General features: G+C 29.5%; 1 protein-coding gene across 1 annotated transcript in view; it reads right to left on the bottom strand.

Moving 5' to 3' along the window:
* The window catches only part of LOC148284787 (FMRFamide receptor-like), a 589,885-nt gene that overhangs the window by 131,773 nt on the left and 430,537 nt on the right, over positions 1-27,575 (bottom strand). The window contains exon 4 of the mRNA XM_088234890.1: positions 19,357-19,394. The gene's annotated coding sequence lies outside the window, so the exon portion shown is untranslated. The remainder of the gene's footprint in view (positions 1-19,356; positions 19,395-27,575) is intronic.

The following is a 27,575-nucleotide window of genomic DNA, read 5'->3' as shown; positions in this document are numbered from 1 at the left end:
ATATCGATGCTTTAGAACAGCAGTTTCCATTTTTGTCTATGGAACTTTAATTATTATTAGTCATTTTTGTGGAACCCCATCTCGAGAGTAAAAATGTAAATTGACAAAAATAAACTTGTGAAACATATTTTGATTTAAAATTATTAAAATTAAAAACGAAATATTCATACATTTTTTATGTTTTCTACGTCGATTTTCCCGCGCCCCCGAACTCACGGAATTCTTATGTCCCTTTGGCAGAACCCCAGGATTCCGCGAAACACCCTTTAGGAGTCGCTCGTCTAGACAAAGTGATAATAATATTACTAAATTAGAAATTTCTCAGATTAGTTCAAAGTCTTATACTAATAACTAACTAAATAACCATCACGCCATTTCCCCGAAGGGATAAGCAGAGAGGATGGAACGCCACATCAGTATTTCCTGACACACTTTCCACGCACGCCGATTTTAAACTAAATATCCTTTTAATAACAATAATAAAAACATTCCTTCCCGTTAAATGAAAGACCACTAAAACTTCTCTTCAGGAAAGATTCAATTAAGCGATTGCAATTATTTTCCTGATTAGCGTCGCGGTTAAGTCCACATTCATTGCTTCCATGGGTGGCCATATTAGGGATTATGAGTTAAAAAGACAAATAACTTAAAATAAAAATAAATATTCAGACTGCCATTTTGGACATTTTGAACTAAGATATATACACAGTGTGTATATATTTTAGTTTTGTTTATATTTACACTTGATGATAGGCAATTCAAAATACCTGAAACTAGTTGTGTTAAAGTGTATAAAACTCTTATGTTAACAGAGATGAAGAACATTTAAGAAAAGGTAATATAGAAGTCTAGGCATCTACAGGGCTTATGACCTGTCAATGGCTGGTTTAAGTGGCCACTTTACACACTGTGTAACATTCACCATTCTGCCTATATTTGAACATCTATATTCCTTCAATTCTTTCATCTGTTGATGTTTGTGAAGTTCAAGAGCTGAAACCTTTATTTATGCAGGTGAGATTCACCTAATTGAATTATTTCACCTACATACTAGGCAACGCCCGAAAATGTTATTTTTTCAATTTCTATACTTTTTCATGGACCAGGTAATTTATCAACAATATTTTGAGTTTGTCCAAATTTTTGTAGACAAGGACTGGATTCAACTCCCTGGGGAGCTGTTTATATTAACATATTACAACAGAGATGAAGAACATTTAAGACAAGGTAATATAGAAGTCTAGGCATCTACAGGGTTTATGACCTGTCAATGGCTGGTTTAAGTGGCCACTTTACACACAAACTCTTATGTGGTAAAAATTACAAAGTGTTTGATTTTAAATAAATTCAAAATGTTTTTCCACAAACTAAATGCTGAAACGATAAATAAAACTTTAAATTTATTTCATCAGAGAGGGAAAACATTTTTGAGAAGGTAATATGGAAGTCTAGGCATTTACAGGGCTTATGACCTGTCATTGGCTGGTTTAAGTGGCTCTTTTACTTCACAAAAGTCAACAGATGGAAGAGTTGAGGATATGTGGATGTTCAAACATGGGCAGAATGGTGAATGTCACACAGTGTGTAAGGTGGCCACTACAACCAGCCAATGACAGGTCATAAGCCCTGTAAATGCCTAGACTTCCATATTCCCTTCTCAAAAATGTTTTCCCTCTCTGTTGAAATAAATTTAAATATGAACAACTCCCTAGGGAGAAAATCCAGCCAGTCTGCAAGCATTTGGACATAATCAAACATTGTTCATAAATATAACAACAATGAAACATATTAATGTAAAAACCCTTTTTAACATATATTTATAAGAACTTTATAAGAACCAAATATCTTTCTTATAAAATTTAACGTTTGTCCGGGGGTTTTTTTTAAAACTAAATAAAATAATTACATACTTTTGAGATATGTCTCTATACATCTAAGTCGATGAATTTCATTATTGTAAGAAAGGAAGGAAAAATTGTTCTTGTTCTTGTTTACAACATATTTTTATTAAGGATGTAGCAGTGAGCAATAAATACTCTGAATTTCGTTAATTTCAAATACCATTTATTATAACCATTATTATACAGCGACATTTCTTTAGTAAAATACGTCAAGGGCGCTTACAAAAGTGATTGTATAATTTTTAACAATGTTTTCAGTCTGTCCGAATGCTTGCAGACTGGTCGAATTTTCTCCCTAGGGAGTTGTTCATATTTAAATTAGTTGCAACAGACAGGGAAAACATTTTTGAGAATGGAATATGGGAGTCTAGGCATTTACCGGCCTTATGACCTGTCATTGGCTGGTTTAAGTGGCCACTTTACACGCTGTGTAACATTCACCATTCTGCTTATGTTTGAACATCCACATTTTCTCAATTCTTCCATCTGTTGACTTTTGTGAAGTAAAAGAGCTGAAAACTTTATCATGTGGGTGAGATTTATGTTACACAGTGTGTAAAGTGGCCACTTAAACCAGCCAATGACACATTAAAAGCCCTGTAAATGCTTAGACTCCCATATTCCTTTCTCAATTTTTTTTTCCCTCTCTGTTGCAACATATTTAAAGTAATTTTTTTTATTTAAATTTAACTTATTTTTTTATTAACATATTACAACAGACGTAATAATTATTTTTGAGGAAGAAATAAAAAAGACTAGGTATCTACTCTACTCTGGGGTTTATTACCTTTCATTGTTTGGTTCAATTCACCACTTTACACACCGTGTAACATTCACCATTCTGCCTATATTGGAACATCGATATTCGTTCAATTCTTCATTTTATTAATGTTTGTAAAAGAACTTAAGCCTCCTCTCTCTGCTACACGGTGAATAGCACTGATCTGAAGTCACCAACTTGTCAGCGGAGAGTTGAGAGAGGGAATGCATGCCAAATCTAATACACGAAATCCGGACTTTTGTGTTTATTGCTGGAAAAAGCGACTAAATAACAAGAAGCACACTTGCAAACTGACCAACGTATCGAAGATTATTTAACTGTCAAGCAAATGAATTGTAATATTTGCTGTTTGGCAAACAATATTTTTATAATACTGTTGTAAGTAGTGTGGACTGTATAATTTTACTGAAATAAAAATACCGTAACTCTTTTTGGAAGTTAATTTTATGACTTGTAGCTTTACGTTTTAATGAACTACTTCATTAATTACTGGTACAATTAAAATACATTTAATAATGGTGGGTAAATTCGCCTTAGCCAATAGTTTAAAATCATAAAACTTTAGAATGATATGCGAAAAGAGAAATTTCAGATACCAAAAATACCGGTAAAAATATCTGAAATGGATTTGGAGTAAATAATTGTATTTTCAAAATCAGTGTAAATATTGTAGAGAAATGTTTTCATATATAACTTTTAAAATAAAATTGATAAATAATAAGTCTCCTCAAAAACAAGACACGTTTGGTCCTGACAATTGTGACGTCAGAATTCGTGACGACGTTCTATTTTAATTTCAATTGGAAATATAATTGAATCGGGTTGTGGTCCGGTGGCTAGTGCCTCGGACTCACGGCTCAAAGGTCCGTGATTCGAATCCCACACTACCCCAACATAATTCCCATTATCTAATGGTCAGTTATTTATAACTCGTTGAAAATGGCGCTTAAAATTAAATATTTGGGTAAATCATAAAAACGCAACTATTTATTTCCTTACAAAAGAAGTAATCAGACGGTTTCAAACAAAGTTCAAATTTTAACAGAATCGTGTCTTAGGGGCATGGCGAATGCAACGAACATATTTAAAAATATTTTTTATGTCAACTAATAAAATAAAATAAATTATTCTTTCGTACAATATTTTATTGACCGTTATTTATTTTAAATTATTTTTGATATTTTGCTATTTGTAGAGAGAGCGTGAGCGCCATTTGGGCGGGCTCCTGTTGAAAACATCTAAATTCACTTAAAAAATAATAAGTAAGTAACCTAACTTATACCTAGCGGAAATGAGTCCAATTACTTTTATTTTGTACCTTTTAAAGAAAAATATATATGTAAATTATTTTCCTTTTAAAGTTTTATCTGCGCACATTGTTTAATTATTTTTTTATATCAGAATATGTTCTTTATACAAAACTGCTATGTTACATATATAGTATTTATGTAAAATAATACTTTTATATTTTATTTTTAAGTTTTTCATATTATATTGAAATGTTTATATTATTTATAATATGTATCTTTTTAAAGTAAAAGGCACTGGGTGCCGTGTATATTAAAAAATAAATAAATTAGACCCAGTAATATTGAAAATTATCAATTATGTGAAATGTAATTTGTGTATGTCAGTTTCCTTAACGAAATTGCGAATAATCGTACATAAAATATTAACTTATGGATTCAGGTAAAATTTTGATGATTAAATGATATTGAAAAACCTTTAAAAAAATACAAATATATGAGTATTATAAGTGGGTTTATCTGACCCACAACCGTTAGGCATTATTTATTTGACCCAGAGGGTTTTCAAAGTTAAAAATCCATCTAGATACATTTATAATATTATGGGGTGAAATTATGCAAAAAAAATAAAAATATTATGAACAAAAAAATATTGAAAAAAGGGTGCTACTTGGGGGGACCCTAGATACTCTCTTTGTTCCTAAGGCTAATAACAAACACAACCTCTATCGGTGCATTTGAGACGGTATAAATTGAAATCGATATTTATGTAAGAAAATGTTTTTATTTGTCAGAAAAATTCATTGCAAACCTATAATTAAACATGTTTGGAAAGAAATATGTATTTATATTATTTTTTCACGGAGAAAACTCAATTTTACTTTGTCGATAAACGTTAACTTCCAATTGTAATACACTATATACAACAGCATGTTATTTGCGGATTGAAATATAAAACTTTATTACTCTAAATAATGTTAAAGGAAATCATTCTACTCTTGTTACGTTTGCAAGGAGTACTTATGTAAGCACTCCTTGTAGTATACCGTTTTTAGTTATTTTGCAATCTACGCAGTTGGTTTGATAATAAAACATACGTAATCAAATTGTATAGGTAATAATATAAAAATAAATGTGAACGATACTGCAGTAAAAATGAGGGGTTATTTTAAGTATTGTTTTTATTCTTTGAAAAACCAAGAAGAAAATAATTTAACAAATTGCAACAGGGATGGAGAACACTTATTGTAAAAAATTGAATCGTTAATCTAAATGACTCCTTGTAAGGTGAAATCCCGCCTTTTATTTGTTTTTTTATTTAATTTTTTAAAAATGTTTTTAATTTATTTAATTTGTTTTACTTATTTTGTTTTATTTATTTTATATATATATAAATATATTTTATTAATTTATTTTATATTTTATCTATTTTATTTAATTTATTTAATTTATTTAATTTATTTAATTTATTTAATTTATTTAATTTATTTAATTTATTTCATTTATTTCGTTTATTTCATTTATTTTATTTATTTAATTTATTTCATTTATTTAATTTATTTAATTTATTTCATTTATTTCGTTTATTTCATTTATTTTATTTATTTAATTTATTTCATTTATTTTATTTATTTTATTTATTTTATTTTATTTTATTTATTTTGTTTATTTTGTTTATTTTGTTTATTTTGTTTATTTTGTTTATTTTATTTATTTTATTTATTTAATTTTTTTTATTTTATTTATTTTATTTATTTTAGTTATTTTATTTGTTTTATTTGTTTTATTGGTTTTATTTTTTTTGTTTGTTTGTTTTTTTTTTTTTTACTTATGAGTAGTAGGCTGGTGAATATTTGAAAGATTCGCAGTATAACCACTAACACCAAAGAGAGACTTTTGAAGGCCTTTGATTTCTCTGTGTTAGTATTTTTTCTAATTAATTTTAAATATTTAAATTTTATATATTTCTTCAGGTAACTCATTGTACAACTTCAATCCCTTGTACAATGAGTTTTGAGATTCTGTTTTTTTCCTCATTTCTAATCTTATCTTTTTTTTACCCCTTGTTTCCCTTTGTGGAGTATTGAACACTGAGAGAATCTGAAAAGAAAAAATCGAAGCTTTTGAAACGTGGTGTTGGCGGCAAATGCTGCGGATTCCGTGGACGGCTAGACGTACTCATGTATCTTTACTCCAGGATCTGGACATAGGAGAAAGATTTACATTCATGTGCGAGAAAAGAATCCTGCAGTTCTTTAGACACATTTCCAGGGGTAAGTCGGATAGTTTGGAGAAAAAATTCCTACCGGAAAGTGTCGAAGAGACAAGGTTGCATGGACGTCAACCGACAAGATGGAGCGGCCGAGTCACTGCGTTATCAGAATTATCACGGAACAAAACGGAACAACTATGGATGGCTTCAGCCAGACGACATAATTTTATTCAGGGTACGGCACTACCCGATGTAAGGTGTACCGCTTTACCCACAGTTAAACTACTGGGAGTCATCCTTAATTCTGACCTTTCTCTTGACGCTCAAATTAGTAGAACGATAAGTTCATGCTTTTACCAGCTGAGACAAATTAAATGCATACGCAAAAATTTGCCAGTTAATGCCACTCGTCAATTAATAAATGCGTTTGTAGTGTCTAGAGTCAATTATTGTAATGAATAAAATGACTCGCCTACAGGCTGTATTGAATGCTGTAGCGAGACTTATTTTTGGAATCTCTAATTTCAGTCATATCACTCCACTACTTCGGGAATGGTACTGGCTACGTTTTGCACAGACGGTGGAATACAAACTCTGTTGGCTTATGTATAAGTCGCTGCACAACTCTACTCCAGAATATCTAAGGGAACTCTGCATTCCAGATGAACTAGCTGACAGACGTCTTATGCTTAGATCAGCTACATCTACGTCGAAAGGAAAAGTTATTATACCTCTACGCAAACAGCGCACTAAATTCGGCGAACGTGCATTTGCGGTCGCAGGCCCTAAGGCATGTAATGCTCTCCCAGTAGAAATCCGAAACTGTTAGAGTGAAGTGATGTTTCGGATGAAACTTAAAACCCTCTTGTTCTCTAAATCATTTAAATAAATTCTTAGCATGTGGTGAAAAAGTACATTATTTTTCTTAAATTAAAAAGTTAAAATTAAATTTAAATCTGCATATAATCACTTTGTAAAGCGCCCTTGAGGTATTATATTACGAAAATGGCTCTATATAAGTTATCAATAATAATAATAATAATAATCTAGTTCCAATATAAAGCCAACAAATGTTTTTTTTAAATAATTTACTATGTACCTTGTATGTTTTTGTGTTGTTTAAATTATCCACGACTGTGTAAGTTTTAATAAAATAATGTTTGAAAAAAAAACACCTCGTGGGTCGGTATGCATTTTTAATAGAATAGACCTTCAAGTTTAAGGGATGTTTTCAACTTGATTTTTTTTGTTATTATTGCCCACTGGTTGAGCACGAATGGCTGCTTCTGTAGATTCGCTGGCTCGTGAATGAAATATCCTTAAAATATTTGCATGCCCTTCTTAGTCCACCCCCAAATCTTAATGTTCGCCCGGCGAAATGCCATAATTGAGGATTTCAGGCCGTCAGACCTGGTTTCAGGATATTTTTAGGAAGATATGTTTTTATTTCATAATATAACTAACCGCATCGCCTGAGTTCAATAGGGATCATATTAGGATCTGTGTTAGGGTTTGCCAGTAGTGTCTTTATAATTTGATGTTCCTCTGCGATTTGGTATAGATTATTTATTGTTTTTCTTCTGTTGCTTGAGTGCATGTTGTATAGGGCAAATTATTCTAATGTTTCCTATATGTATTTGGGTTATGTATCGTTGTTTAATTTATTTGAATTTCTACGTTCTTCCTGTAATGTAACCGGCGTTGCAATTTCCACTTTATTCATTAATATCTAAGCAACAATTATGAACAAGACCGAAACAATGATTTTTTCGTAATTTTCAAGTAAAACCTTAACACAAAAAAAATTGCATATTTACGTATATTAGATAATTTAAAACATAATATTTTTTCTAACAGGATTTCCGAAAATGACAAAATATCGAGCTCCCTGAGACAAATACGTAAAACATTAATTTGGGAGAAAGAGATGTAATTGAATTAGATCAGTAAGAAAAATAATATGAAATTTGATAATAATTTTATTAATGTGAAAACAGACAGTGATTATCTTGCGATCATTTCCTAACTTCAGGTTACCTAAGATTACGACAAAGTGACTAAAGGAGTTTTTCCTCGCTCTATGTTAATGTATTACAATAATGTAAGTTTTCATATAACTGTACAGTGCGTTTAAATGTTTAATAAGTTCATGTAGCCTGACGGTCAATCAAGTATTGTTTTTGTATTAGCACGCGTACTAGAATGTTTTATTTAGTAAGTTTCTTTCACGCACTCATAAACAAAGGCTACGAAATATTTTAATGTAATGTACAGACTAAAAAATATTGCGCACTAGAATGTTCAATTTAGAAAGTTTCTTTCACGCGCTCATAAACAAAAGCTACGAAATATTTTAATGGAATGTACAGACTAAAAAATATTGCGCACTAGAATGTTCAATTTAGAAAGTTTCTTTCACGCGCTCATAAACAAAAGCTACGAAATATTTTAATGGAATGTACAGACTAAAAAATATTGCGCACTAGAATGTTCAATTTAGAAAGTTTCTTTCACGCGCTCATAAACAAAAGCTACGAAATATTTTAATGGAATGTACAGACTCAAAAATATTTTTATTTTTTACTTTTAAGTATGTAGTTCTCTATGGTCTTAAAACATAGATTTATTTAACATCGTTGTATACATCGTTGAATACGTTGTATACATTTCCAACTATATTTTTTTTATATAAATAAAAACTTCTGTATTATAAAAAATATGATACATTTCTTTCGGTTGATAACATAAACTTAAAATATATTTTATAATGAAAAGTGAATATTCACGCAAAAAACAGAAATATTTTTTTTAACATAAAAACATGTTTAAAAACAAATTTAATACCTCGAACTTATATCAGGTATCTGACTACTGCACTATAAAAAAGAAATCAAATTAATATAGCTGAGGATCTTATTTGATTAGGGAAGATATTAAATTTTGTACTGTATCCCCGCGAGCGAAATGCTAAAGTGAACAAATTTTTATCGTTTCATGAAATTACTTAAAAGCATCTATTTTCAGTTTCAGATCCTTGATTTGAATTCAAAAAGAATTTTACGAGGAATTTTATCATAAAATGCTTTAAACATCGAGTGCTGACGTAAAATTTTATAGCATTATTTCAGTGTGTTATTTAAAAAAAAAAAAAAGTATTATTTATTTATTCTTTCATATTTTTTTTACATTTAATATTAACATAATGAATTTAAATGTTAGAAAATATTCATGTTTATATCTTGGAAAGCTTGCGTGAACTGATATCATATTTGAATTCAGCAAAAAAAATACTGTCGGGATCACATATTTTTATTTTTTAGGCAAAAAAAAATGTTGTTATTTTTACAAATCGAAATATGGAGAGTTCAACTATTGTACAAGTTTCGGTTTAGCCACTTTTTGTATTTCAATAATTCATTTTAATTTCTTCGTAGTTTGCCAAATTAACTCTAAAAAGGCTTTGCTACAAAATATCTTTACACCCAGTGATGTAACATCGCGTTACCTCAAGTAAAAAACAGAAAATTCTGAAGTTCAGACATTTATAAAATAAAAAATACCACAATGACGTACTGGTAAATAACTTTTTACCATAATTAATAAAAAAAAAAAAAATTAAGCCTGTTATAGCCAAATAAATAAAAAAAACACAAATTCGCAGGTTATATAATTCGCGTACACTCCGGCTAACTGCCAATAGTCGACCGATTGGACCAACTTCTTTTTTTTATTTTGTATCTTTCACACAAAAACACTGCCCCCTGAACAGCGTCTCTGTCTTCTTTGTTACAAGTTCTATTTTCATGTTCTTTCTGATACAGTAAAACAGATTTAATGTGGTATCACTTTCATGCGTATTCTTCGCATAGTAAGGAAAAATATTTTTTGTATACTCCAGCACAGTTATATAAATGTAAGTTAAAAAATCCGATGTGAAAATGTCCATTTGAAGATTCCGACAACTACAACATCACCATTTTAATAAATAAGAGAGAAATATCAAGTCTTGGATCCTATGTAGACTCGCGTTGCATCATAGCCTTATTTTTTGGGATTTTAATGTATTTTTCATTGATCATCAAGGTTAGACGAGCAACACTCTTTTTCCAATTTTGAAGACAGATATCTCTGATTTTGCGGTCAGTACGAAGTGTGGTGATTCGTTTTCTGCTACATTTTATAAAGCGATCTACTTCAAAGAGCTTTGATCATTTTTTGTCTTCATTTTGTTAACTACAGACTTTGAAACTCCTGTTATTACTGCTATTCGTCTTTAAAAATATTTGGTGATTAATAATAGTGTCTTCACTTCCGCACATTTTCTTGGGGACGTGTCTGAATACCTGACCGTACTAAAAAAACAAAGAACTTAGGTCAAGATATTTAAACTATTAAATAAAATAAGATGTGACCAAAAAAGTTTACAACGTAATATTTACTAACGTTTTCAAATATATATATCTGAACTGTTAAAACCACTGAATAGATAATTTAATATATCTGTGGTTAAAACTATTTAAAATAATTAATTGATATGTTTTTTAAAAGACTCTTTTTCGCGCGTTTTTATAAAAATGCGCACTACGTGGAAGCAACCTCAGTTTTAAAAAAAATGTTTTTCTTCGCTAGTATTGCCACTTTTTGAAAGTATCAGTGGTGAAATAATGAAAGGATTCCCATCAAATGCAAGAAGGACAATGTATACATGAAAACTACAAAATTTTGGTACTGTCAGTATTGATTTGGCAATCCACTGTAAAATCACAAAGTTTCAAACATTATCTAAAAACAGCAACACATTGACATATTTTTTTAAATTTTTTATACTGAAAATGTTTTTAAATCTTTCAGATTCAATACAGTGCATTTATTTATTTATTTGAACGCCTTGTAGGCTTTTACATGTTTAAATATATTTATATACAAAGAACAGACATATATTTTACTCAAAAGTAACTGAAAATTGAAAATGAGGTGAAAAAGAAAAGAAAAATATGTAAACACGAATCTTACATATAGTACATACATACATATATTCTAGAAGAGAGAACAGAAATTCATTTTTTTCCCATCTGTTGTATTAAAAGAATCTTAAAATTAGAAGAATGTAGAAAAATAATAATTAAGAATATAGATCGGTAGTCAGATGGCAGAAGGGACCATCTGTAATTTTCAAAAGTGTTCAGGAGAGCTGAAATACATCTCAATTTCAAGATTTTAATCCACAAACTTAAATATTTTAGTGTTGTTTTTCAATAATAAATTACCATTCTAAATGACGCTGATTTTTTTTTACTGCGTGTATTTACTGAAAAATTAATTAAAACATTTGAAAACTAAAGTTTTCAGGCGTTGCCTACTATGTGAAATAATTCAGCAGTGAATCTACTAAGGGAGATAAGGTCATTAACATCACATGCCATGCAGATGATGCATTCATAGTGATGATTAGAATATATCCATATCAGTTAGTAAACATCTGGATGCCAAAGAAATGTCATATATTACAATGAACACATAATTATTGGAAACATAATTTGGATATTAACAAATAACAACAGGGATAGAGAATACCTTAAATAAGAGAATATGGAAGTCAAGGCATTTACAGGGCTTATGACTTGTCATTGGCTGGAAGTTTAAAAATTGAAAAAAATTGTTTTCAGGCGTTGCCTAGTATGTGAAATCATTCAGTCAGATAAATCTCTTCACAACAATAAAGGTTTCAGCTCTTTAACTTCACTAAAATCAACAGATGGAAGAATTGAAGAAATATGGATGTTCCAACATAGGCAAAATGGTGAATGTTACACAGTGTGTAAAGTGGCCACTTAAACCAGCCAATGACAGGTCATAAGCTCTGTAAATGCATTGACTTCCATATTCCCTTATTTAAGGTATTCTCCGTCCCTGTTGTGATTTGTTAAAAATACAAATGGTGCCTTCTGCCATCTGACAACCGAGATATACGTTAATAAAAGGTATACAATATAAAACAAAATAGCATTATTTCAGTATTTAAATTTGTAAATAATAAATTGATACACCGCCTTTTAAAATTCAAAAGTGTTGTATTAAATATATCTATATCATTTGCATATTCGTTTGCAAACACATGAATTCTCCTTATAGGCGAGTGTGCACTGTAGTTAGTTGTGGATACATTTATATAGAAGAGTTTATAAAATCGAGTAATCCGACCGGGCACTCGCAAGTTAATTAATTTTAACAGTCCGGAAGTCAAATATTGAATTTAATATTTTAAATAAAAATAACAAATCATTTAATTTTCTTTGAGTTTCAAATGTGTGTAAATTTAAATATTTATTTAAGTATGTATAATTAACATGTTCAGCTGGAATACCTAATTTAAAATGAACGAAACGTAAAAATTTATGTTGAATTCTTTTGATCCTATTAATATGCACGTTATAATATGGTGACCATATTACCGAGTTGTATTCAAGTTGGCTATATACTAAAGCAACATATACAATTTTCATTACATTGACTGATTCAAAGTCAAAATCCGAGAGTTTTCCTGCTTTTATTAGTTATGCTCTGTGTATGTTTAATGAAGATTAATTTTTCATCAAATATAAAGTATCTCTGTGATTTTATTCCATTAAAATATTTCAAGAACTAGAACATGTGACTTACCTAGGACTCACAATGGACAGACAATTAAAATGGACAAAACACATAGACGGACTCACTAAACTAATGGCATCACTACATAGCCTCTTCTACAAAATTAAAGATTTTATATCAAGAAAGGAAAAAATTATGATGTATGAAGCCTTATGTCAAAAGTAAATTGAGTTACATGATCGCTTTCTGGGGAACTGGTAACAAGACAGACATAATAAGAATACAAAGACAACAAAATAAAATTCTTAAACTAACATACAACCAACCTACCTGACCTCTAAGACTGAACTGTACAAAAAAACACACCAGTTTGACATAAACTACTTGACTAAAATTGAGACCTTAAAAATTGTGCACAAAACAACACTGGGAAACATACAAGACGACGACATAATATTAGCCAAAAATGCTGACATACACAAATATAACACCAGACAACAACAACACTATCATATTGAAAAAGCAAAGACAAACACAGGACAGTAAAAAATACTACATAATGGACTTAAACACTACAACGACCTACCTTACTACTTGAAAACTTTTAATGGAGACAAATTTAAAATCAATCTGAAAAAGCACATGATGACTGAACTAACTAGACTAGACGAGACATAAAATGACTTGACAATATAAAATTTCTAATGTAACCCTAACGGGTTTTTTAAAATTGTAAATAAATAAAAAAAAATAAAAAAAACCACAGTTAAACCGTGGTATTCAGTTTAAAAACTTTACTGAAAAACTGTTGTCTGTGACATTTGAGGTTTTTAAAACAGAACCTTCACTTGTACTTTAACATTTCATGCGCGTTTCATCTTAAATTTTCCGACAAAAATTATATAACGGTACATTTTTCGCTGAATTATTTGTATCAATAATTTCATAAAAATACGCGCCCTGAAGTTATAATGCTCACCCTTTACATAAAACAGTGCGTATTTCTCTACTTTATTGATATTACTCGGTTATAAGGGTTAACGATTCTCTATATAAATCCGCTTGTTTTTCTGCCGAAAACTACCCTTCGGAATAAATTCGCGTGATTCAAAGGAAATGTATTTTTCTTTCCATAAAATAAGTCGAAATATAAATTTTACGGAAGAGAATGGAAGTCTCGAACTCTCATGGTCATAAAAAGTTAATATTCAACGACTGACACGTAGGTTAGATTCATTATTTTTTAACCTATTTTAATTTTCTAACACCGTACTTGTAATAATACAAATATTCAAAGAAGTTATTTATTCTATTTAGCTGGGACATATTTATTGCACTGGAGGATATTAAATAGGACAGATGTAGTTACAGGCGAAAGTTGCGGGAGGTCAAAGCTCAAAGCAAAGACAAACACCGGACAGTCAAAAATACTACATAATAGACTTAAACACTACAACGACCTACCTTACTACTTGAAAACTTTTACTGGAGACAAATTTAAAATCAATCTGTAAAAGCACATGATGACTGAACTAACTAGACTAGACGAGACATAAAATGACTAGACAATATTAAATTTCTAATGTAACCCTGACGGGTTTTTTAAAATTGTAAATAAAAAAAAAAATAAAAAAGGGTCGTTAAGCCGCCGGAGAGATAAAGGGAGCAGCATCTCATATATGGCAAATTAATATTGTGTTGCCCAAGACTATATTGGAAATGAAAAGATAGAAAATCACTATAGCGATCCAAAAAATCGTGTTTAAGTATACATATTAAATATTATGAATAATTAAAACATTTACTTAGTGGTCAAACATTTCTTTAAATGTAAGTAAATATTTCTGTACTTTGGAGGCAGATGGATGCAAACCCAAACATCAAAGTAATGTTCAACAATAGCCTAAAGAATCTACTTTATATTAGTGATTTCTGATAATTCAGAAAATCAATTTGTTTGTTCAGTATCTTAATATATTAGTTTTTCCATTTTAGGACTTAAATTTCTTCCCAATCAATGGACATGATCAAAAATTGGATACGAAAATCGAAATGTCATTTCATCAGATTCTGGATTTGCATCCGTCTGCCTCCAAGGTACAAATTTGTTTATACCTATCGGCTTCTCTATGTCTACAGGTTTCAACACTTTTCCGTCTCTTCGCCAGGGCACTAATTATGGTAAAACCTTCATCATTGTAGTTGCATTCAATATTAATAATTCTTAATATCACTAACTCTCAATACCATAAAAATGTATATAATTAAAATATTTACATGTTTCAATTATATTTACGATAGTTTTATCGCACGTTCTAGGTATTGCAGATTGATTAAAATAGTTCGTTGTTAGTGTAAAATCTTCTGTTTTACATATATAAAGCGTCAGCGAACTATTTAAAACAATATGAAGTGCTTAGAATATGCGAGCAATATTAGACTTACTGAGGTTGATATTTTTCAGGACAATAAACGTAAATTTAAGTCCTAAGTAATAGAAATATTGGAGAAAGCATTTATTAAATTAATATTATTATTATGTGCATCTTTTTTACTTCTTGTCTTTTTTATTTGTTTTATTTAACATAATTTGAATTTTTGTCAATAGTCTAAACATTTTAATGGTGTGTGCATGGGTGTCCTACACTAATGGTATACAAAAAAAATGGCAAAATATTTTGTGCATACCGTTTGTTTACCCAATACAATAAATAAATTATATTATTGATTTTAAATACATGTAAATATTCATTTTCTTTTATTTTTTTTACCTTTTTTTTATCTCATTTCATTAAAAGATAGGAATTTTAGAAAATATAAACAGCGAAAGAGAAAAAGTTTCATTTAGAATCATTATTACAAAAGTGGAGCAAAGAGGACCTTTGAAGGAGGATTAGCATAATCCTTGGTAATCCAGTTTGGAAATTTGCATTTTTAATTAATCAATTATCCATTTTGATCGTGTTTTCTCTTCTGAGAGGAACCACAGCTTTTAAAGGATGTCCTTTTTTGAATAAAACACCGGTTTCACAACCTAGATTACTAATCATTGGTTTGACATACTACATACCTCTGAAATTTTTGCCTGTAAAATATATGCATTAAAAAAAATATGTGTCCTCACTGAAATAATCCGCGCCGAAAACACTTAAGGCGCTTGTCAAACTGGCCGCTACCCACTTTGCGGATATTTATTGATGTATCTATTTATTATGGAAATCATACAGTTTTTTTTATAAACACAAGGTACGAGATTTAAAAAAAAAAAAAGTAAGACCAATTACAGATTTCACATTAATTTATTATGAATACAGAGGATGTTATAAAAAGTACATAAAACAAATAATACATCGTTTAGTTTCTCTCTCTGCTTCTATGAGAATTTAAATTTATTTTAACAGAGAAGGAAAACATTTTTTGAGAAGGGAATATGGAAGCCCAAGCATTTACAGGGCTTTTTTTTTATTTTAATTTTTTTATTTTATTTTAATTTTTTTGTTTTTTTAAACATGAATGATAAAACAGAGTATTTAAAAATTAAAGCATAATAACGTAACGATGAAATACATATTAATAGTAAAAATAGTAAACAAAAATCCCACAAAGGCATGGCCTGTTCGTGGGTATACAAGAAAATGTTAATGAATTTTTGCTCCAATAATAAATAATGGACAGTTATAATATTTTTGTGTAACAGAAGAAAGAAAAAATAAGACATTCTGTAAAGGATAATATGTTATTTTTTCATAGTAATTAAAAAAGGGAAAAAAAATATTTAAAAAAATACAAAAATATTCCTTATTATTAAAGGGCAACAAAATAAATCATAGAAAAAGAGAGTTCGTATCTTGAGTTTAAATCCAGGATAGTGCAAGTTTTTTAAAATAAGGAAAATTTTGAAAGTTTGTAATCAATGAAATATTATCAGTAAAAAAAGAATTAACAATTTTGGAGCCTATAAAATAAGCAGGTCTCTGTGCGAGCCTTGATTTACAATGTGGTATTTCTAACACACGATTCCTTCTTTGACTTAATCTATTTGAATTACTTGTGAATATTTTTTTTATGACCTGTTATTGGCTGGTTTAAGTAGCCACTTTACACTTCGTGTAACATTCACCATTCTGCCCATGTTTGAACATTCGCATTTCGTCAACTCTTCCATCTGTTGACTTTTGTGAAGTAAAAGAGTGGAAACCCTTATCACGTGGGGGAGATTCATCCGGCTGAACCAAATCACCTACTAGGCAACGCTTGAAAACAATTTTACACAAAATGTAAAGTGGCCACTTAAACCAGCCAATGACAGGTCGTAAGCGCTGTAAATGCCTAGACTTCCATATTTCCTTCTCAAAAATGTTTTCTCTCACTGTTGAAATAAATTTAAACGTGAATAACTCCCTAGGGAGGAAATCCAGCCAGTCTGCAAGCATTTGGACATACTCAAACACCTTTGATTTAAATTAATTTTAAAAAATTAATGAGATACGGGTAGTAGATATATGTAAACGTTAAAGTTAAAAGTTAAGTAGGAGATAAATTTAAAATGTCTTTAACATATCTAATTAAACTAAATTTGTTTATTTTATTCGGTAAACAAACAGTATGTACATAAATATTGACAATTCTTTTGTTTATTAGTGAAGGACACTCATACACACACTAAAAAATAAAAAAACTCTTTTACATTTAAGGCAACAATTTAAATTAAGTTAAATATAACAAATATAAAATATAAGAAATAAAAAAAATATATGTGTAATTATAAAATTAATTAAATATCTACTTCGCTCAATATTTCTATGATTTTTTACTTAAATTTACATACATTGCCATAAAAAATATCAGCCTCAGTATATCTATTCTTATATTGCTTACATATTCTAGGTATTGTTGATTCTTTTAAATAATTTTTTGACGCGTTGTCTGTGTAAAACATAAGATTTTGTCTTGCCGATCTAGTTGGCACGCCGAATGTTTTTCCGGAAGATTAGGTGTTAGAAGTTAAGATTTAAATTTCGTCGACCTATTAAAATATTTTTTGTTGGACCCTTTCTAGTCTATTAATACTTACATTATAGCAAAGTGACCAAATAGGAGTACAGTATTCTAGCTGGGGACGAACTAATGTTTTGTAAAGTTTTTCACGTCACTGCATGTTTTAATGGTTTCGATGCCAACATGATAAGTGCATAATTATATTATATTATATATTAAGTTTTTGGCTTGTAAAACAATGCATTTTGTTATATGGAATGGAAGTCTTTCATATTGATTAGAGAAATCAATTTTAATATTTATTAATTTTTTACTAAAGTTAAGTAAAACGATAGTATCAACCTTCTTTATTTACATTAAAATTACGTATAAAATGTCACTTCCTGATTATTTATGTTTTTTCATTTTTCCGCCCTCTTTCATTCCCTCTTCACACTCTCCTCTTTTGATAGTATGGTGTAGATATTTGATCAATTTTTACTTTTGAAAAACAAAATATTTTGTCCTATAAATAAATTATTAATACACCTACGATATGTTCATATACCACTGATTTTCGCAAATTGAACGGTTCGGGTAGGTTGAAAAGAATTGCCTAAAGGCAATATGTCCACCTTTATGCATATGTATGTAAACTGTATATATATATATATAAAGTGTTAAAATAAATAAATACAACAAGCTGCTGAAATAGTTTTAAAAAAAGATAATTGAACTGTTTTTGTAAAGAAAAACTTAACTTAAATTTATTTTTGTGAAAATAGTACCACAGAATTTTCGTTTTAAAATAACTTCGTATGCTCGATACAAACAAAAAACTCCCTCCACATATGCAAAAAACTGTGTTCAAAGACCAAGGGTCTTCCTATCGGTTTTTGAAAAAAACTTTTTTTAGTCAAAAATCGAGAAAACTTTTCTGTTTTCAATTTCATAAACCATGATTTTAAAAATATTTAACTCCACTGTTTTCATTGTCCCTTTAACTATGAGTTTGGTAAATAACATGGGGGGTTTAAATCTGATATTTTCATAATTTCTCATGAGCACACGAACAACTAAAACTGCCTGGGTACAGACTAATTACTGTGTGATGGACCAAATTATTGATTGCCAGAAAAAATATCTGTAAAACACTATTGAAAAGAACCTATTTTCCGGTAAAAGCCATTTCTTTTTAACTTTAAGGGAACGTCGAAAGCATTACTATCTTACAATAGATTTCTAATCATACGCTCATATTTCTTTTTTAATATTACCGCTTCATACCTTTTTTTCGGTGGCTCTATTCTTTTTGAATGCCGTTTCTAACCATTTTCCATTTTTATCAGCGTCGATATAAAACGGAGTGCTATTTTCTTTTTCAAGTATCTACACCTCAAAATTATTTAATGGCTAATGTTTGAAAAAATCTTTCAGCGCGTTCGCCTAAGAAGACACCTACTTAAAAAAAGTTATTTTTCCTATTTTAACAAACTACTCCTCTAAACACAAGCATCTTGCTCCATTAGAGAGGAAAAAACGTTAAATATTAAATTATAATATGTGTCTAAATAAAAAAAAACGTAGAAAAAATGTTAAACATAATTTATTAAAAAATGTATATGTCGAAATAAAACATTTACTTACAGTTTTTGATTTCGTTACTTCTGCCAAAGTTGTTTAATCTGTAAAAAAACAATAATTCATTATTAATATTTAAAGTTCAAGCATTTAATTTGCGGTAATCCGAATAATTTTAAAAAAAACATTTCGTTATCTAAGCGACTTGCTCTTCAAAGAATTCAGATTACTTAATATTATTTAACAGTTTATATTGAGAACGGTAGTGGTTACACACATAAATAGAGACATTTACCCAAGCGTCAACCACAAACATAATACAAGATACTCTAATAGGGATCTGATACTAAGTGAAGGGGTCAACACTGTTCTGGCATCGAGACAACACTATTACGCATGCAAAAAGGTCCATAACCTTTTGCCAGAATAGTGGAAAGACGGGAGTGTTGTGAGGTTGCGGAAGGTATTGACCTCGCTCTTTCACGACATTAATCGTAGGGAGTCAGAAAAGTTGATGCATGCCATGGATTGGAGATTCTTACTGGATGTCGAAAATAAAATATAAAATAAGAAATAATAACAAACGTATATTTATAGATGGCAAACATGAAGTTTCGCATAAATAAATTGTCCATGTTTTTATGAATGTATGTATGTGTATGCGCATGGGTGTATGTATGTGTGTATATATATGTGTGTATATATATATATATATATATGTGTATGTGTGTATATCAAAAATGTATTTGGTAGGCGCCGTGGCGCAGTTGGTAAGACGGCCAACTGTGAAACTGGAGTCGCGGGTTCGATTCCCGCCAGTTGTAAGAAAAAAATCGAAGTCAATTGGTCTGGGTGTTGTGGTGTATTTTTCATAACCTCCTTCCATATCCCCTCTATCCCACCTGCTGACAAGCCTTAAAACAGAGGCTTAGCGGGTTATTCCTTTTTTTAAAAAATGTGTATACAAATAAGTTTATATTTTATTTGTCAGTGCTTTGTATTAATTGGTTTATTCTTCTCATATATAAGAATGTAATTGCCTAGTTTGGAACGGGGTATGTACCCTTTTTAGCTGGACAAAGTGAACGTAAAATTGTATTTTGATAAAAGGTGTGAATAAGTAAATAAATATTTAAATGAATGAATTTTTAGATATTACAACTTTTTGACTTTTCATCGTCTACCGGTTTAGAGACGTGATAACAAACGTGATAACAAACGTGCTGATAGGACACATGCTATTAGAAACTTACACCAACGTTCCATAATTAAATCAGGTATTAGTAAATATACTGTAATACTTCATTTATCCGAATCAATTAGCCCTATATTTTATTGCTTTCGAAATAATACAACAAATTGAAATTAAATTAAAAACTGACTTAAACATGTCGAATAAAATTAATTATTCGAACAATGAAATTGAAATTAAAAACCACTCCTTTATTTTTTATTTTCTGATAACAAACTGAATATTTTGCAATCTGGATGATCGGAGTTAGAGTAAATGGAATTCTATTGTATTTTGACTGGAATCTGACACCGAAACTTCAAAAATATCTTAGAAATTAATATTTCGTGTCGACCTTGCTAGGAATCTAACCTGGGCCCGTATAACAATGGAACAAAATTTAGATTATGCAAACAATTTTTTTATATAAACATGTTCTTTTACAGGTTATCGATGAACATATTTTTATTCGAATACACACATTTACATGCATTTAAGTATTCATATTTATATCGATTTTAGTTTATACCGTCTCAATATGTACCGATAAAGATAGCGTTTGTAATCGTGGCCCAGATTCTATAACACACAAAACTGAATTATTTATCAGCCCGGACACGAACAAAATGTATGAAATGATAATCAAAATCAAGCAATGACATATTATAATAGGTTAATTTTTAGTTTTTAGTTTTCTACTTTCAGAAATATTTTACCTAACATTTCAGTTTTCATATCTCTCAATAATAATTATATCTTTAGGACCCCGATTCGATTAATTGAAAATAAGTTTTTCAATTACAAATAACAAAAAAACTTTATCAAGATGTATAAAAAACTTTTAAAGTAATTTATTTGATGATGAGAAGAAGTTATGACCCAAAAAGGGGTGGAAACAACAATACCTACTTATAAATGGGGTTGAATATGAATTGTTTTCAACCCTTTCCACGAGAAGTCAATTTAAAAAAAAACTAATAAAAATAAAAATTCCACATTCCTGCACAATTTCAGTTATTAAACGATAAGCTCATTTAGTTTTTTGCATAAAAAAAAAAAGTTTCTGATTTCACGAATGTCATTATTTATATACATTTATTTACAACTAGCGGACACGCCAGACGTTGACCTGCCTGAACGATGGCTTGCCCGCTATTTACTGGTTGAACAAACGTTTCTCCGTAAATAAGAACACATGATTTTAATTTGGAACTTTTTTGAGCGAATTATATATTCTTAAATAGGGTTGGTTTTTTGTTTTATCTCCTCGTGTGATTAGCTAAGAGTCCATGTCGCGTTGTGCTCAAATAAAAATTGTGCAAAAATCACCACTCAAGTGCCATAATCCATGGAAAAAATACAGGAAATATTTGGCGGCTTTTGTGGTGTAGTGAGTGGTCAAGACGCTTGACTCACACACGGAAGGTTCCGGGTTCGTTTCCCGGTGTGAACACAAAAATGAAATCGGATTTTTTCTATAGCCTAAAATATTTTTTAATGAAAACAGCAAAAAAGAAACATAACATATCTAAGATGACAAATAAAACATAAAAATTAAAGTGAGAAAATCTTATGTTCTAAATATAAATATAACTAATTAAATCTGAGAATAATTTAACATAAACATAAAGTGGCTAGTATTTAGCTAAGTAATAATGAAAAAAAAAATAATGCTACAATAATATTTTATAAATAATACGTTTTTTAGATCAATATGAAAGCTTAAATAATCTTAATAACACCTTTTTTTATCAGTTTGTTGGAAGAAGTAGGAATTTGGCAATTAGTTCACAAATGTTTATTTTTTAAATAAAGAATTAAATAAAAATTTGTATCGAAGAAAACGAAGTTAAATTTAACAATATATTTTTAAATAAATTCATTCCTTTTCTAAAAAAGAAGTGAAATTGCATTTTAATGCATTAGTAGAGTTTGTATTGAAAATTTCAAATATTTTTTCGAACTTCTTTTCAAACCGATGTATTCTAGATAAAGGAGAATGGATTTCGAAGTTGATACGAGAATTGTTACAATAAAATAATTCTCTACTTTTCCAGGTTTTCGAATTTGAATAAGTTCAAGTAAAATTAATGAAATTTGCGAAGATTAAAGATATAACAAACATTCTAATGAAATCACATAATGAAACAATAAAATATCAATAGTGTGTAAAAAAATCATTGCTGTAGTGCCATAATCCAGGGAGAAAATACGTGAACTTGTTTGTATAAAGAAAAAACACCACGTTTCCTCTTAATATTTATTGAATCTTAGAGTTTGCAACAACTGAAACCTTAAATCTGTTATCATTCTGCGATCCTCCATAGTAAGTTAATTAAACGAATTTAATAAAGACGTGTAATTTTATAAAGTTGCAAATATATTGTTAAAAACACTCGATAGCAAAGAGTTAAATTGTGAATGCGAGTCACTTGCTACCCCCATCGTTCTAATTACCAAACAATTGTTGACCTGAAATTCTTCTCCGTGGTTTTAATTATAAGCCAACGAATTGGGATGTTTTTAGATTAAAAGTCCCCGGTTTCAGAAGCCGGCCTGAAATCCTGAAAATATTACTCAGTGAAGGCTTTAATGAAGCTCGCAGCCTTATTGTTTGCTCACAAAAGCGTCAAAATTTTACGTTTAAAGCCTGCTTTTTTATTGTCAATTTTAAAATGATTTTTGAGGTAAAAAATATGTATTTATTTATTTTTATATCAGCGGTTTAAAGAACCTTTTACAATAAAAAGTTTTACAGAAATAATCACAGCAGTAAAAAAATCATTATATAATATGAAATATAACTATATTATTCAACTGAACAATTAAAACTAAACAAATTTGTTAAAGTAATTTTTTTTAATGTAAAAAAGTAAAAAAGAAACATAACTTATCTCAGATGACAAATAAAAGATAACAATTAAAGTGAAAAAAATCTTATGTTCTCTATATTAATAAAACATAGTAAAACTGAGAATAATTTAACATAAACATAAAGTGGCTATTATAGTATATTGGTCAAAATTGTAAAATATTTCTGAATAATTTTATCGTAAAAGGCAACAAAATATGATTGCATCAACATCTATACATCATACTTATTTATAAATGTGAAAGTGTGTTTGTCTGTTTGATTGTTTCCTTCACGTCGCAACAAAGCGACCGATCAGCATGATTTTCGTGTAGGGTTAGTCGGAGGGAGAGCTAGTAAGTGTCTATTTTTGTATTTTTTAAATTTTATTGCTGTGAGAGACAAGCGCTTGTGCTCGGAAAGTGACTTACACTAATATCTTTATTTATAAATTTGAAGTAAAATTTCAAATACCCAAAAAAAAAAAAAATTATACGAGAAAAACAGAAAACAGTTATCTTTAAAATAAAAAACAGTTTTTACACGGGTTCAAAAATTTCTTTCAATTTACTTTGAATTTGTTTATTGAAATATTGGTTTTAATGGTTTTTCGTTTATAGGGAAGATTATTGTAATTTTTTATTCATTTGAAAACAAAACTATTTTGACCATGACTTGTGTGGAATTTAGGAATTTTGGTATCTGAGTGACTTATTCATCTCAAATACGTTTATCTTTTCTTCTTTGTAAAGTTTCTTAGTAAACTTTATTTATTTGTTTTACAAACAATGTAAAATAATACATTATACACAGAAATATTGAAACAATAAAAAATATCAAAAGACAATACTTATTTTTCATCAATTACATGTTTATTAAATACATATTAAAATAAAATGAGCAAAATAAATTATTAAAATTCAAAGTAAATTATTGTTAAAGAATTAATAATAAAATTAGCATGAATAAAAAACGTATTTAAATAGAATTAACAATTTAAATTTAAAAATTAAATTATTTTTTAAAAAATCACTCATCGATACGAAAAACTAATAAAAACAATCCATACAATACTGAGAAAAATAATAAACAAAATGTGCATCAAAACAGAACTTGCAATGTAACCCATCAAAATTGAATGTAAAAAAATAATTTTAATATTATTGTTATCAAAAACATTTTTCACTTTGTAGAATGACATTTTACACTTATTTGTTTATAAATTTGTATAAACCACTTCATTTTTTTTTATTACACTTCGACCGGTTTCGAGGTTACTACCTCATCGTCAGGAATTTAACTAACTTATAATTACACGCGTTGCTATTTATATAATAAAATATTGTATGAAAGAGACAGAAAATTGAAAGAAAAAACTTTTTTAAAACTATTCCCGTTATGATTTACTTTATCTTCTTTCTCTTTCTTTCTTTCAATTTTCTGTCTCTTTCATACAATATTTTATTATATAAATAGCATCGCGTGTAATTATAAGTTAGTTAAATTCCTGACGATGAGGTAGTAACCTCGAAACCGGTCGAAGTGTAATTAAAAAAAATTAAGTGGTTAATACAAATTTATAAACAAATAAGTGTGAATAATTTTAATTTTATTTTTTTATTTTATTGTGTAAAAAGTGTTTTCTGTGTAAACTTTAAATAAATTGAATAGTTTTTTTGTGTTGGGTGTTGTATGTTTCATTAAAATTATTTGTAAAATGAATCTTTGTGCTATTTTAAAAGGATTTAATATTTGGCATATACACCACCTTATCTAACAACGCCATATTGTAAAAAAAATATTGCACAATTGAGTAATATGTAAATTTCTCAACAATATTTTCCCTCTCTCTTGCATAGCAAATTTAAATGAAATATACAAATATATTTTTAAGTATTTACAGTAGATTTTTTCATAGTGCCTGGACTGGCACCCGAAGTCCCAGACTGATCATTTTACCTTCTATGTAACAGCAGACATCTAGATACTTTAATAATTTTAGAAAACATTAAAACTTTAGTCTAAATATGCGACCTAGAACAGGTAATTCTCAAATTAAAAACAACTACAGTACAGCATCATTATACTTAAAGAGGAATATTTTTATTTAATTAAATGAACAAAAAAAATAAAAAGTGCAGTCAGGAATACAATATATTTAAGAAAGAAGTGAAAAGTTACATTTACAATTCTTCTTTGTGTAGCACTGATTAAAACACCATTCAGGGATCAGAGGTCCGAGATTCGAACCCTACTCTACCCCAACTTGATTTCCATTTTCAATGGTGAGTTATTTACAACTCGCTGAAAATGGCCAGCAAAATGAAAATATTTGGGTAAATTATAAGAAAGCTAATGTTTCTTTGAAAAAAATAAAAAGTATATATTTCAAGAGTGGGAATAATTGGCGTACGTGCATGAAAAGATGTATGAATGTAGAGAAAGCGAGGTCTGCGTGCAAAGACATAGTGATGTGGCGTTCTATCCCCTCAGTCTACCCCTCCGAGAAAACGGCGTGATGGTTTGTTTGTTGTTTGAATGAGGTTTTTTTATTTTTGAAAGTCCGATGCACTCCACTCCTAATAGTATTAATTTAGTTGATATCAAAATTTTCTGACTAATTTTTATTTGCACAATTTAGAATCTTCCCACGCGATTTGACCGCGCCGGGAGGCGGTCTTTCAAAATATTTTCTGTCGATTTTATTTTTTATAAAATATTATTGCTCAATGCAACTGGGTGGTGATGATGATGTTTGTTGACTTTGCGATAAAAATAAAATAAATAAAATAGACATTACAGTTTACTTTTATTTAACTAACCCCAAGTTTGGTGCCATTCTGAATACAAACTCAGTGATTCAGAATCATTCCGAGTGAAAAAGTTCGTTTTGTGTGCAGTACCGAGTGTTTCAAGATAACAACGGAGCTTTCGAAATATCTCCATCGGTATGAATGTGTTGTGGTGCATACTCACATGTGCATCAGATGTTCTTACTTCCTGGTTCATGCATAATGCACACGGGAGAAGCGTGCTGTATCGTCATAGTGCACAGTACTGCTTCTGGGTACAATGCGCCCCCGAACAGCGTTTAGCTGGTGGCTTATTTGCCACTCCGCAAAGCCACTCTCATGGAATTAACACGGTGTTAAAATACTTGATGTAAGCACGGTTCTAATGTAAGTGGTTGGTGGTTCCCACACGACTTTGTACAAGAGAATATATTCTATATATAGAATGTCAACACTCCATGTATTAACAGATTTCAAAGATTTACAAAAAAAATTGAACCTCAATTTTAAAGAAAAATTGAATGGTCCTTTTATTGGTTGACAGTTGCGCTCTGTGCATTTTTTAAATTTTTTTTTGAATGGTCCCTTTATTGGTTGACAGTTGCGCTCTGTGCGTTTTTTATTTTTTTTATTTTTAAGGGTCGGCATTGTAGTGAGACAACGCAAAAAGTGAACCAAACAAATAAATGCAGATCAAATCCATCACAAAATATACGCTATTCACCAGTGTCGCTCAACCAGTAAATATGAGAATCTCTCCAAAATGTGGATAATAATTATGTTCGACCTTCACACAAGATGTGTGAAGAATCAAGATTAAAAAAATAGGATTCAAAATTTAAATAATCTCGGAGCCTCAATAATTACTGTGTATTGCTAATTAAAATATGTAGACCAGGTAGTTGCGAAATGATAAAGGCATTTTCTTAAAATTACAATTTTATTCTTACAAGCAAAAATAAAAAAATTTGGTTCGTTTACCTAGCTAAATATAAAATCTAGAAGTCCAAATTGCAAACTTGACGTAAATTGTCAAGATTTAGACAGATGTAATGATAATCTATTATAAAGATGGTAAAAGCCTATAATTATGGACAAAAATACATCATTCGATTCCGTGTTCTGGCAAATCAAAACGACAAAATGATTACAAATTCAATTACATAGTTCTTACATGCTGTAAGGCGATGCTCCCACGATATAACAATTTACATCTAAGCTCTGTTTAGTTACACGTTTATTCACGAATTTCGCATGTCACGGGCGGTCTTGGCTTTTCAAAATGCATAATCTGTCCTGGTATTGCCATACTCGAATTGTGACGTACCAAATAATATTATTCGGACCCGTGCTTAATTGTGCGCTGCTTAAATGGGACAGGATGAAATATAATCGTTACAATATACCCAAA

The sequence above is a fragment of the Micrasema longulum genome, unplaced genomic scaffold, assembly GCF_059751315.1.
Source record: "Micrasema longulum isolate JH-2025_06_02 unplaced genomic scaffold, ASM5975131v1 h1tg000089l, whole genome shotgun sequence".
NCBI lineage: Eukaryota > Metazoa > Arthropoda > Insecta > Trichoptera > Brachycentridae > Micrasema > Micrasema longulum.
The sequence above is the reverse complement of the archived record's forward strand: the minus strand, read 5'-3'. Positions and strand labels throughout refer to the sequence as shown.